Source organism: Euprymna scolopes, chromosome 2, assembly GCF_053919585.1.
Source record: "Euprymna scolopes isolate OS-2025 chromosome 2, ASM5391958v1, whole genome shotgun sequence".
NCBI classification, from domain to species: domain Eukaryota; kingdom Metazoa; phylum Mollusca; class Cephalopoda; order Sepiida; family Sepiolidae; genus Euprymna; species Euprymna scolopes.
The window spans coordinates 181,831,243-181,844,312 of NC_136483.1; positions in this window are offsets into that span (position 1 = coordinate 181,831,243).

Consider the following 13,070-nt stretch of genomic DNA (forward strand, 5'->3'; position numbering starts at 1 on the left):
TGCTACAGTTTTGCTTTCGGTTTCGATTCTAGCTGATAGCACCCAATTTTTTTTTTTTTTTTAACTTTTGAAATCACGACTCTATAATATTATATACTAAATCTGGACAAATTAAAATATATTTAAGCATATTTTATGACCGGGCGAAGCCCACCTCCCGCTATTTATTATATATAAACTGTAATACGCATGAATATTATATTTTAATAAATGCACAATTCTCATTTATTATAAACATAAATATCTTAAGTATTAAGCGTAACGGTAATTTCTTTTTAAAATAATGAAGTTAAATGTTAAGAAACTGTGACATGTGCATGCGAGTATTATGTTTTCTAAACAGTTCACTTCTTGTAAGTAAAAAAGTACTTGAGCGGAGATCAAAACCTAAAGACTGAGTCCAGTACGATAACCATTATGCCAGCTTAACACGTTCTTTAAAAGGTGTTTTCAAATCTACTTATTCTTAGCCATAAGTAATCTGTCATGTGAACGATTCATGCATGCGCATTCGTGAAATAGTTGACAAACAGATATAACTCCGATGATCTCCACGTACCAATTTTAATGTTGACACCTTCGCAGTCCTTTTTTCACCGGGTGAAAATCAATTAAAAGTTTTCCACATGTCTGAAAAACTTATATACGAAATTTTGTGTCGGTAGATTAAAAATTCATTGAGTACATAGGTTGAGTGTTGTCATCACATACGGACACACATTCTAAATTTTATAAATATATAGATTACTGATATTCATGAGTAGGTTTATGAAAATAGATTCCCTATATTGGTGATAATAGTTGCTTATAAATAGTGTTTATTATTGGAGAGAGTCAGATGCAGAAACCTTTTAGTCGTAACCTTATTTATACGTGTGACTAGGCAGTCGATCAGATCGAACTGGAATCGGGAACCCACTGTTTTGACAAGAGATGCACTTTCTTAATATAGAGCTTGCAAGATAAGTTTACGAGAGTATTTCAGTGGGTATCTCACTCCCGAGGCAATCCTCTTTCTGTATGACTCAGACACGACCTAAAATGGAGTAGTTTCTACATCTGGGCAGAAGCTGCTCGCACCACCTTATCCTACCTTGAGAAAGTTCAAAACTAGCTTCGAAGCCTAATAACCGATGGTCTTTTCTCTTATCTGCTACCTCTTTCTCACAGAAGAGGTGTTGCAAACCTGTCTCTGATCTATCGTTATTTCCATTGCAAGTATTCGTTTCAGCTTTAATCTGTGATCCCTCTCTTTGTCAAACTTTCATAAATATACTCGCCTGTCTACAACTACAATCAACAATTTTCTCATATCTCTCTCTCTCTCTCTTTCTCTCTCTCTCTCTCTCTCTCTCTCTCTCTCTCTCTCTCTCTCTGGACCTAAATCTAAACTCAAGTTCCATGAGCAAAGCTTCTTTCCTAGAACTACCCGCCTGTGGAACTGTGTTCCGTTAGATTAGTTTTTAGTTGACTTATCGTCATTTTCAAGTTCAATGTAAACAAGTTCTTGTTTAACTGTTTTAAATAATCAAATTATACCTCATTTTCACTACTAACAATTACTAGGTCTACTCCTGGTGCCCACAGTACACTCATTAGTCCTTATCTTCAAGTAGTTGTGATTGCCAAGTAAAAAATCTAGATACTTATTCGAAATTATTTCATAATTCTCAATGTGTGTTCCAGATTGTAAATAGATACAAACTTCTCGCTTCATAAATCTACATTCTGCAATAATATAATATTAACAGCCTGCAATAACAAATGAAACACTTGTCGAACTGTTTGTCTCGTCTGCTGCTTCGCATTATTATCGCTATATATTTTGTTAATGTCATTTTTGCATTTCTATGTTTTCACGTATGAGCATGGACGGTGTGTATCGGGTGTCCAGGGGATGGGGGAATGAAACTAAATACACGAGCAAAACGAACGAATCAGACTGAAGACTTAATCCTTTTGATAAACCCAAACATTTTATTCACTTTTCTCCACGTTAAGTGTTTTTATTTTTTTACTTTCTGAATCTGATCAGAGAATTAATGCGTAGGTTTGTTTCCTCCAAAAGCTAATTCACTTTAGACGAGCCATCGACTTCTTAAATTAATATCTAATATTATGATGCTTTTATTATCTAATTTGCTTGTTACCGAGAACATTGTCACACATGAATAAAGAGCGAAAGTAAGGCGCTGAAATACGTAATGTAGGGGAGTTGAAAGTGAACCACGGGTTTATTATCACAGCGTATCTACTATCGCTTCCCTTATTTTTTTATTATTTTTTTTTTTTGTTCTTGCATCTCATAATAGGTGGGGGTTTTTTGGGGTTTTTTTTTTTGACAAAGAAGGATTGCTATTTTCTGTGTAAGTCTATACATATAACAATTATCCTTGACTATCGTTTGATATTAGACTGGTATTTTTAGCTTCTCACATCAAGTGGTATTATACCTTGTCTGAAGTGATTTCTATTTACAAAAAGTCCAAAAGCGAAAAGTGGATTTTAGTCTAATTCATTCTTGAGGTGATTTGATTTTGAAGTTTGCTCTTGTGAGTTCTAATCGCTCCAACGTGTTAGTTTTTTTGTTAATCGCCTGGGGCGCCGTTATCGGAAATTTGTTAATACGACTGTCCGAGCATATATTTTTTGCAGATCTGAGCGCACTTTTCTTAAGGCGTTGGCTTTTATAATGAACCTTACCCGACCTTGTGTCGCATCTTTCGTCCGTGGGACAAATTCACATTGAGAATAGAGAAATAAGAATATACACCAGAGAGAGTTGCATAGATATTTATGTATGTTTGTTCGAAAGCAGTAACAGTGTTAACTGCTGCTGATTTTTTGTTGATTAAAACATAATTGTCTTGCCTCAAGATTGCATTGAGCCCTTGCCAGTTGGTTGTAGCTATTCATTAGTCTTTCAGGGGTAAAGATTTACCGACACCAAAAGTAGCCAGTCTCAACGGTTCCATATAAAACCGTGAAAAGTTCAGTCACAACTACGTGAAGGAATGGCGGCTTTTCCTACTTTCTAGATTTGGCTTCTAAGTCTAACACGTCCTTTGCTTGCCACACGAAGACAGAAGTGACAAAGGCTAAATAGTAAATCCCACGCACTGATAACCTGGTTGTGCTAAGTTCGAATCCAGTTCATTCCACAGAAGCATTTTTACTTACGGATGTTAGAAACCTTCTCGTTTGCCCTTTCGTAAGCTTCGATCTCTCTCTTAGAAATGAACTTATGAAGATATTGTGTTAACGAATGTCAACAAAAAAGTTCCAATTCATACGAAATGAATAAATTATGTTTACCATAAAAGCATAAGAAACAAATGCAGTAGAACCCCGGATACGGTGGCCCTAGGACACGGGTTTTTTCAGGTTACGACGTGGAATACGATGTTTTTTTTCGGTCCCTAGTTACGGTATTTGCTCTGCCTTACGGTGTTATTTATAATGTTATTTGATTATATACATGTGTATTAATAATTACTGTATTCTGTTATTAATTGTACTGTATAAAATTTTTCTCGTGCTCCGCCATACGACGACTTCGCCTTACAATTCCAACCCCGGAACGGATTAATGCCATACTCCGGGGTTCTACTGTATCACCAGAGCAGGACAGATCCTGATATTAACTCTTCCTTTTTTCTTTTTTTTTCAACAGTTATATCAGTCAGGAAGAATAGTTGAAATGTATGGAAAAGTCTGCTGCCAATCTATATAATATAAACAGAATGTGATCTGTAAGTTTAGAAATTCCGAATATTCATGAAGATATTTTAAAATGTGCAAATATTTAATAGTGTAAATAATACATTCACAATGTTTAATAAATGATCATTATAATGATAATAATAATGGAAGCAGCTAACATTTTAAGGAAAATCCTCAATAGGGAAACCAATTCACATTAACTACGAAACGTTCGCCAGTTGCATAATAATTCCGAAAGAAATAAACCAAAGAGTAAATGGATGGTAACATTCAATGCTGGCACGATTAAGCCTCTTTTCTTTAACCACTGATTTCCCTCACTAATAATGAACTAGCTGAAAGCTCTTCATCCAAACTCTACTCAAATGCAACATGAATTGGAAAAAAATAAATTGAGGACATTGTCAAGGTTGCTGCAAAGAAGTGAGGGTCTCTCTAACATGCAAGAAAATTATTCACAGCTGAGAGTATCCTATACGTTTGCAAAATCACCATCTGTACATGCAGGGAGTATAGTTGCGACATATGGAAGGCTGCATCTCGGTCTTAGACAGTATAAAAAATCCTCTAATTTAATATCTCCCGACTTATCAACAAAACTTCAACCATCGCCGAAATGTTGCATCCTTGCGACTGTTTTACAAGTATTTTAATAGTGCTCGGACGAATTCGACAAAGCAACAAATTCTTACCCTTATAGATATTTCTGCTATAAACTGATTATTACTTTGAACTCGACACTTATTTAATCTCAAACCCAAAATTATTCGCTAGTAATTTACTGTTGTTCTCAACCCCACACTTATTTACAAATAACTATTAATCTCAAACACAATATTATTTGCTATTAATTTACTGTTGTTCTCAACCCCACACTTATTTACTAATAATTGACTATTATTCTCAGGTTCAACATTTTTGCTATAAACTGATTATTACTTTGCACTCGACACTTGTTTAATCTCACACCCAAAATTATTCGCTATTAATTTAGACTTGTTCTCCACCCCAAACTTATTTACATATAATTATTAATCTCAGACTCAAAATTATTTGCTATCAATTTACTGTTGTTCTCAACTCCAAACTTATTTACTAATAATTCACTATTATTCTAAGACTAAACATTTTTGCTATGAACTGATTATTACTTTGCACTCGGCACTTATTTAATCTCAAACGCAAAATTATTCGCTATTCATTTACTGTTGTTCTCAACCCCAGACTTTGTACTCAAACAGTTTCTTCCCTCGAACTGCTAGATTTTGGAATTATCTCCTGGTTTCCTTTTTCCTTAAATGTACTAATATGCTGAAGTTCGAGTGTAACGTGAATAGATATATCGCTGCTCAAATCCCTAACAAGTGTCCCTGTAGATTTGTTTCCAAATAGTGGTCTCTTACATACAAGTGTCACTATGCCTTGTTTGGGTTTAAATAACAATAAAACAAATATAAAGACAATCATTGTACATAAATGTATAAACCGATGGGAAATGTAGACTGCAAGAAATTTCATAAATTTATAAGAAAGACACAAATAGTTGGCAAAATGCTAGTCTACAAATGTGCAGATACATGTATACGTTAACGTCGGTGTATTACAAACTATTTCTGATCCATCCGATAATAGCTTAAACGGTAATGACTAAGACTGGAGTGATAAAAGTTAGATCTCGATTCGAGTCCATGACACCCAATTCATATTTTTTTAAAACTTTTAAATCACTGTTATATATGAGTTACAATATAATAATCGATATACTTAATAAATACGATATTTGAATCGATATAGTTACTAAATACGATATTTGAATCAATATAGTTACTAAATACGATATTTGAATCAATATAGTTACTAAATACGATATTTGAATCAATATAGTTACTAAATACGATATTTGAATCAATATAGTTACTAAATACGATATTTGAATCAATATAGTTAATAAATACGATATTTGAATCGATATAGTTAATAAATACGATATTTGAATCGATATAGTTACTAAATACGATATTTGAATCGATATAGTTACTAAATACGATATTTGAATCGATATAGTTACTAAATACGATATTTGAATCGATATAGTTACTAAATACGATATTTGAATCGATATAGTTACTAAATACGATATTTGAATCGATATAGTTACTAAATACGATATTTGAATCGATATAGTTACTAAATACGATATTTGAATCGATATAGTTACTAAATACGATATTTGAATCGATATAGTTACTAAATACGATATTTGAATCGATATAGTTACTAAATACGATATTTGAATCGATATAGTTACTAAATACGATATTTGAATCGATATAGTTACTAAATACGATATTTGAATCGATATAGTTACTAAATACGATATTTGAATCGATATAGTTACTAAATACGATATTTGAATCGATATAGTTACTAAATACGATATTTGAATCGATATAGTTACTAAATACGATATTTGAATCGATATAGTTACTAAATACGATATTTGAATCGATATAGTTACTAAATACGATATTTGAATTGATATAGTTACTAAATACGATATTTGAATCAATATAGTTACTAAATACGATATTTGAATCGATATAGTTACTAAATACGATATTTGAATCGATATAGTTACTAAATACGATATTTGAATCGATATAGTTACTAAATACGATATTTGAATCGATATAGTTACTAAATACGATATTTGAATCGATATAGTTACTAAATACGATATTTGAATCGATATAGTTACTAAATACGATATTTGAATCGATATAGTTACTAAATACGATATTTGAATCGATATAGTTACTAAATACGATATTTGAATCGATATAGTTACTAAATACGATATTTGAATCGATATAGTTACTAAATACGATATTTGAATCGATATAGTTACTAAATACGATATTTGAATCGATATAGGTACTAAATACGATATTTGAATCGATATAGGTACTAAATACGATATTTGAATCGATATAGTTACTAAATACGATATTTGAATCAATATAGTTACTAAATACGGTATTTGAATCAATATAGTTACTAAATACGGTATTTGAATCAATATAGTTACTAAATACGATATTTGAATCGATATAGTTACTAAATACGATATTTGAATCGATATAGTTACAAAATACGATATTTGAATCAATATAGTTAATAAATACGATATTTGAGTCAATATAGTTAATAAATACGATATTTGAATCAATATAGTTACTAAATACGATATTTGAGTCAATATAGTTACTAAATACGATATTTGAATCAATATAGTTGCTAAATACGATATTTGAATCAATATAGTTAATAAATACGATATTTGAATCGATATAGTTACTAAATACGATATTTGAATCGATATAGTTACTAAATACGATATTTGAATCGATATAGTTACTAAATACGATATTTGAATCGATATAGTTACTAAATACGATATTTGAATCAATATAGTTAATAAATACGATATTTGAATCGATATAGTTAATAAATACGATATTTGAATCGATATAGTTACTAAATACGATATTTGAATCGATATAGTTACTAAATACGATATTTGAATCGATATAGTTACTAAATACGATATTTGAATCGATATAGTTACTAAATACGATATTTGAATCGATATAGTTACTAAATACGATATTTGAATCGATATAGTTACTAAATACGATATTTGAATCGATATAGTTACTAAATACGATATTTGAATCGATATAGTTACTAAATACGATATTTGAATCGATATAGTTACTAAATACGATATTTGAATCGATATAGTTACTAAATACGATATTTGAATCGATATAGTTACTAAATACGATATTTGAATCGATATAGTTACTAAATACGATATTTGAATCGATATAGTTACTAAATACGATATTTGAATCGATATAGTTACTAAATACGATATTTGAATCGATATAGTTACTAAATACGATATTTGAATCAATATAGTTACTAAATACGGTATTTGAATCAATATAGTTACTAAATACGGTTTTTGAATCAATATAGTTAATAAATACGATATTTGAATCGATATAGTTACTAAATACGATATTTGAATCGATATAGTTACTAAATACGATATTTGAATCAATATAGTTAATAAATACGATATTTGAGTCAATATAGTTAATAAATACGATATTTGAATCAATATAGTTACTAAATACGATATTTGAATCAATATAGTTACTAAATACGATATTTGAATCAATATAGTTAATAAATACGATATTTGAATCGATATAGTTACTAAATACGATATTTGAATCGATATAGTTACTAAATACGATATTTGAATCGATATAGTTACTAAATACGATATTTGAATCAATATAGTTACTAAATACGATATTTGAATCAATATAGTTACTAAATACGATATTTGAATCGATATAGTTAATAAATACGATATTTGAATCGATATAGTTACTAAATACGATATTTGAATCGATATAGTTACTAAATACGATATTTGAATCGATATAGTTACTAAATACGATATTTGAATCGATATAGTTACTAAATACGATATTTGAATCGATATAGGTACTAAATACGATATTTGAATCGATATAGGTACTAAATACGATATTTGAATCGATATAGGTACTAAATACGATATTTGAATCGATATAGTTACTAAATACGATATTTGAATCGATATAGTTACTAAATACGGTATTTGAATCGATATAGTTAATAAATACGATATTTGAATCGATATAGTTACTAAATACGATATTTGAATCGATATAGTTACTAAATACGATATTTGAATCAATATAGTTAATAAATACGATATTTGAGTCAATATAGTTAATAAATACGATATTTGAATCAATATAGTTACTAAATACGATATTTGAATCGATATAGTTACTAAATACGATATTTGAATCGATATAGTTAATAAATACGATATTTGAATCGATATAGTTACTAAATACGATATTAGAATCGATATAGGTACTAAATACGATATTTGAATCGATATAGTTACTAAATACGATATTTGAATCGATATAGTTACTAAATACGATATTTGAACCGATATAGTTAATAAATATATTTCAATCAATATAACTATATTGATTGAAATATCATATTTATTAACTATTAAATTTATTAAATAAATATGATATTTCAATCAATATAGTTAATAAATACGATATTTTAATTAATAAAAATTATCACGTTTAAGCCTATTTTACCACCGGGCCACGCCGGGTGATCACTAGTATATATCGTGTAGAATATAATAATCAACAGAGAAGTGTCTATAAAATAATAAATATGAAATCTGCATAAATAAAAAATATATTCATGCGTATTTTATGACTAAGCAACGCCGGGGGGCCTGCTAGTGTGTATATATATATATATATATATATATATATATATATATATATATATATATATATATATATATAGTGACCTTTTCTATCTTAGTAATGAGCTATACCAAACTTGTCAATTTTTGATCCACAGACATGATACTTGATATATAGAGGATTTGTATCTATGGAACAAATTCAATTTGGTCTTTAGCCGTTAAAAATATCTGCTCTGGGGTCAAAATAAAAAAAAAATGAACATGTCAGTCAAAAGTCGCATGTACAAATGTGTTTATACCTTTTACAACGTTATCTTCTTAGTTTTCCATGCGTAAAGATGTAGTAAAGATCTTTAGAAATAAGGCTGGTGAGTTATAAGTTTTAGTTTCGATTCAAGCTGATGGCACCGAAGTCATATTTGTTGTTACTTTTGAAATCACTATATATTGTGCACAATAGAATAATGGATAGAGGACTTGCTCTATAATAATCAATACGAAATCTGACAAAAATAAAATTTACGACCGGCCTACGCAGTACATAATACGTGTATTATCCTTAGTATTAATACACTAGCACGTTTCTTTCTCTGTTTCGTGTCATGTTTTCATTAGTAGTGGGAGTACTGAACTTCATAAGATAAAGTTGAAACAGCGCACTTTAGATGTGGAAGTAATTAAAGTCACTTGGTATGAAAATGAATCGGATGCAGCTGGAAGTACTTCATACCCCCAGCTAGCATGGAAAGCTAAAACACGACTTATATTTAAAAGAATGTTTTAAATAAATATTTTCTTTTCGTTGCAATCTTTCAAGCGCGCAACGTTATCACAGCAACAGTTATTCTAAATTGCATCAACTACATATAACATGCAGGAGAGGCAGGAACATTAAAGTATGAAATTTCCGTAATTTCAACAATTCGGGCAATTTCGTTAAGTTCGAGTAAAACACTTTTGATGAATCAACTACTAAGCGATCTCATTAAACATTTGATTTTAAATAGTGTGAGCGCGCTAACTTAGAAATCGGTGACTGTCCAACATGTATAAATAAATGAGGTATTGTTATGACGAAACCCTGTTAGTTTCTATCCGTCTATCGAATCGATACTATAATATTGAGTTCGCTGTATTTTATAAAACTAAATGTCTATACAAAATTGCAGTGAGATCGGACAAGTAGTTTCCAAGAAAAGTGGATGGACAGACTAAGAAAAATATGATCTAGAAATGACATAATGGCAGGATGTTGCCCGGGATTAAAGAAGAATCAACGAATGTGCCACACTCTCAATACTTTTATTGTCATCGAAATCAGTTAAATCGCCCATTTTTTTTAACCAAATCTAGTCGGGGACCATCCGCAGTACAGCCGAAGGAAGCTTTGCATGATTCCTTGCATGCACTTTGCATGGCTAACTTATGGTTTCATTAAATAACTTCTATACAATGCTTAAATTGAAGTTTAAAATGCAAAAGTCAAGTAACATGATTCAGTTGTGCTCTAAACAAAAACATTCAATTTGAATTCGCCCCTGTCTTACCAAAGAACCTTCGGCTGATTTTATACGCTGGACCCTTCTGATAAAACTTCTGAAATCCATGTGTGATGTTAGGTGGTAAAGAGTCATTTAATTTGTTCAAAATCTGACTTGCTTTTCTAATCGGATTTTATCGATTTTTGATACTGTTGGGAGGTATCCCGATAGCAAAACTATTAAAGAACACTCCCAGACAGATAAAGTGCATTTGTGTGAAGTTTCGCGATAATTGGCACAGGTGTTTCGGAGTCCTTAAGGAATGAACTCTTACAGATACACACAAAAAGTAACTTTTTATATATCAGTATAGACAGCGATATAGACCAACAACATACGAGTTGTATAGTTGTTGTTGGTGGTGGTGGTAGTAGTAGTAGTAGTAATAATAAAATACGACTGCATATATTATTTTGATAAGTTAGGACATTCGGTAGAGTATATCAAGGAAATACTTCTGGTTTTGGAGTTAATAGGGGCTAAGTTGCAACTACTACTGGTAGTAGTAGTAGTAGTAGTAGTAGTAGTAGTAGTAGTAATAATAATAATAATAATAATCGAAAGGTGGAGAGTCTTACATATTTGGGGAGACTTGTTATCATTCGGACCCCGCGAAACACCACAGATTTTTGTCGGTGGTTAATCTTTTATGATGACCTGCGTAAAACTCACGAGTAATAATAATAAGGGATGAGATTCATTTCCAGAGGATTTCCCTTAATTCCGGCTTCAAACAAGGAGCTTCAAAGATCAAGGGTTTTCCTAAGGATATTGGTGGTACCTATAATTGCAGAGGTCTGAAAGCCACCTAAAACATCGGGGATTTGTAGTTTTTTCAATTGTCCTTCCAGACGACTTGATACTACTCCTAGTGTACCAACTACGACCGGGATTATTTGTGTTTTAACCTCGTGTATACGTCTTATCTCCAAGGCCAATGAAGCATAATTGCTCCCCTTCTCATTCTTCTTCTCTCTCACATTCCTGTCCCAGGGTACTGAAAAGTCTGCAATCTGCCAGGTTTTTTAGACCTTGTTAATGATGACCAAATCCGAACGATTATGTTCCAATTGCTTGATCGTTATGACACTTTTGTCACACCATACCTCTACTTAGCCATCCTCACTTGTTCTCACTTCATCAGGCACCTCCTCAAACCATATTCCAGCACACTTCACCCCAACCCTCTTACACAATTCCCAATATATCCGGAGTCCCATGCGATCGTGCCTTTTGTGGTACTCTCTCTTGGCCAGTCCACTACACCCTGCTGCAAGGTGCGCAATTGACTCTGAGGTCTTACCACAAATTCGGCATTCTGCAGCAACTTCCTCTCCTAGAACCACTTTTTGAACAATCGTGCTGCTCAAACAAAAGCGTCAGTATTCTTAGCCAGATACCCAGCTCTAAGGCATTGCCATGATCTTTCATCAGTCACTTCTGCTATATCCTGAAAAAAACTTCCATGCATGTCCTTCCTAGTCAGTTCTTCTGCCATTTCTCTATCCATACGTTTCACATAATCAGCCTTGGTCTCACATAACTCCACTTCATTGGCCACAACCTTAAGCATCCACTCCTCACTTCTAACCACGTACTCCTTCAACGACATCTCCTCGGTTCTAACACAATCTTTTACACTTTTCAATCCTCTCCCACCATCTTTCCTCTTTTGATACAGCCTTTCTACGCTACTTCGAATTTGAAATAATAATAATAATGATGATATTAATAATAATATTAATAATGATGATAATAATAATAATAATTATAATAATAATATTAATAATGATGATATTAATGGTGATAATAATATTAATTATAATATTAATGATGATGATGATGATGATAATAATAATAATAACATGGTCATGACCATATTATTTAAAGATGAAAGTGAAAAGATGGAGAAATAACCGTAGGTTAAATGTCCTTCCTTGAAATCTTTTATGCATGTACGGACATCTCATCAACAATTTTATCAAATGTATTAATTGCATCGAGAAACACGTATTTAGTCATATCACATTATGAGCTTTTGTTAATTTTATCAATTCAATTCTAGGAATTGTGTTAGTTGCCACGTCAGGAAAAAGGTAACGGAAACTTATACACACAATTTCACCCTGGATCGCTGTGTCGTTAGCGTATTTATTGAATCTCCTCCTTTCTATTTTGGCATATGTTAGTAAAACACTTATTAAGATGTGTTGTAGAAGATTTGCGGAAATGTGTAGCGTATTAAGATTTTGATATTTTATTTCAAATACTAGAAGGCCGCCCGGCGTTGCCCGGTCGTAAAATACGCATAATATTAAATTTTAATTCATACAGAAACTGAGACGTGTGCATGCGAGCATTGTTTTTTCTAAACAGTTCACCTCTTGTAAGTAAAAAAAAATACTCGAACTGAGACCGAAACAAAGCTTAAATAC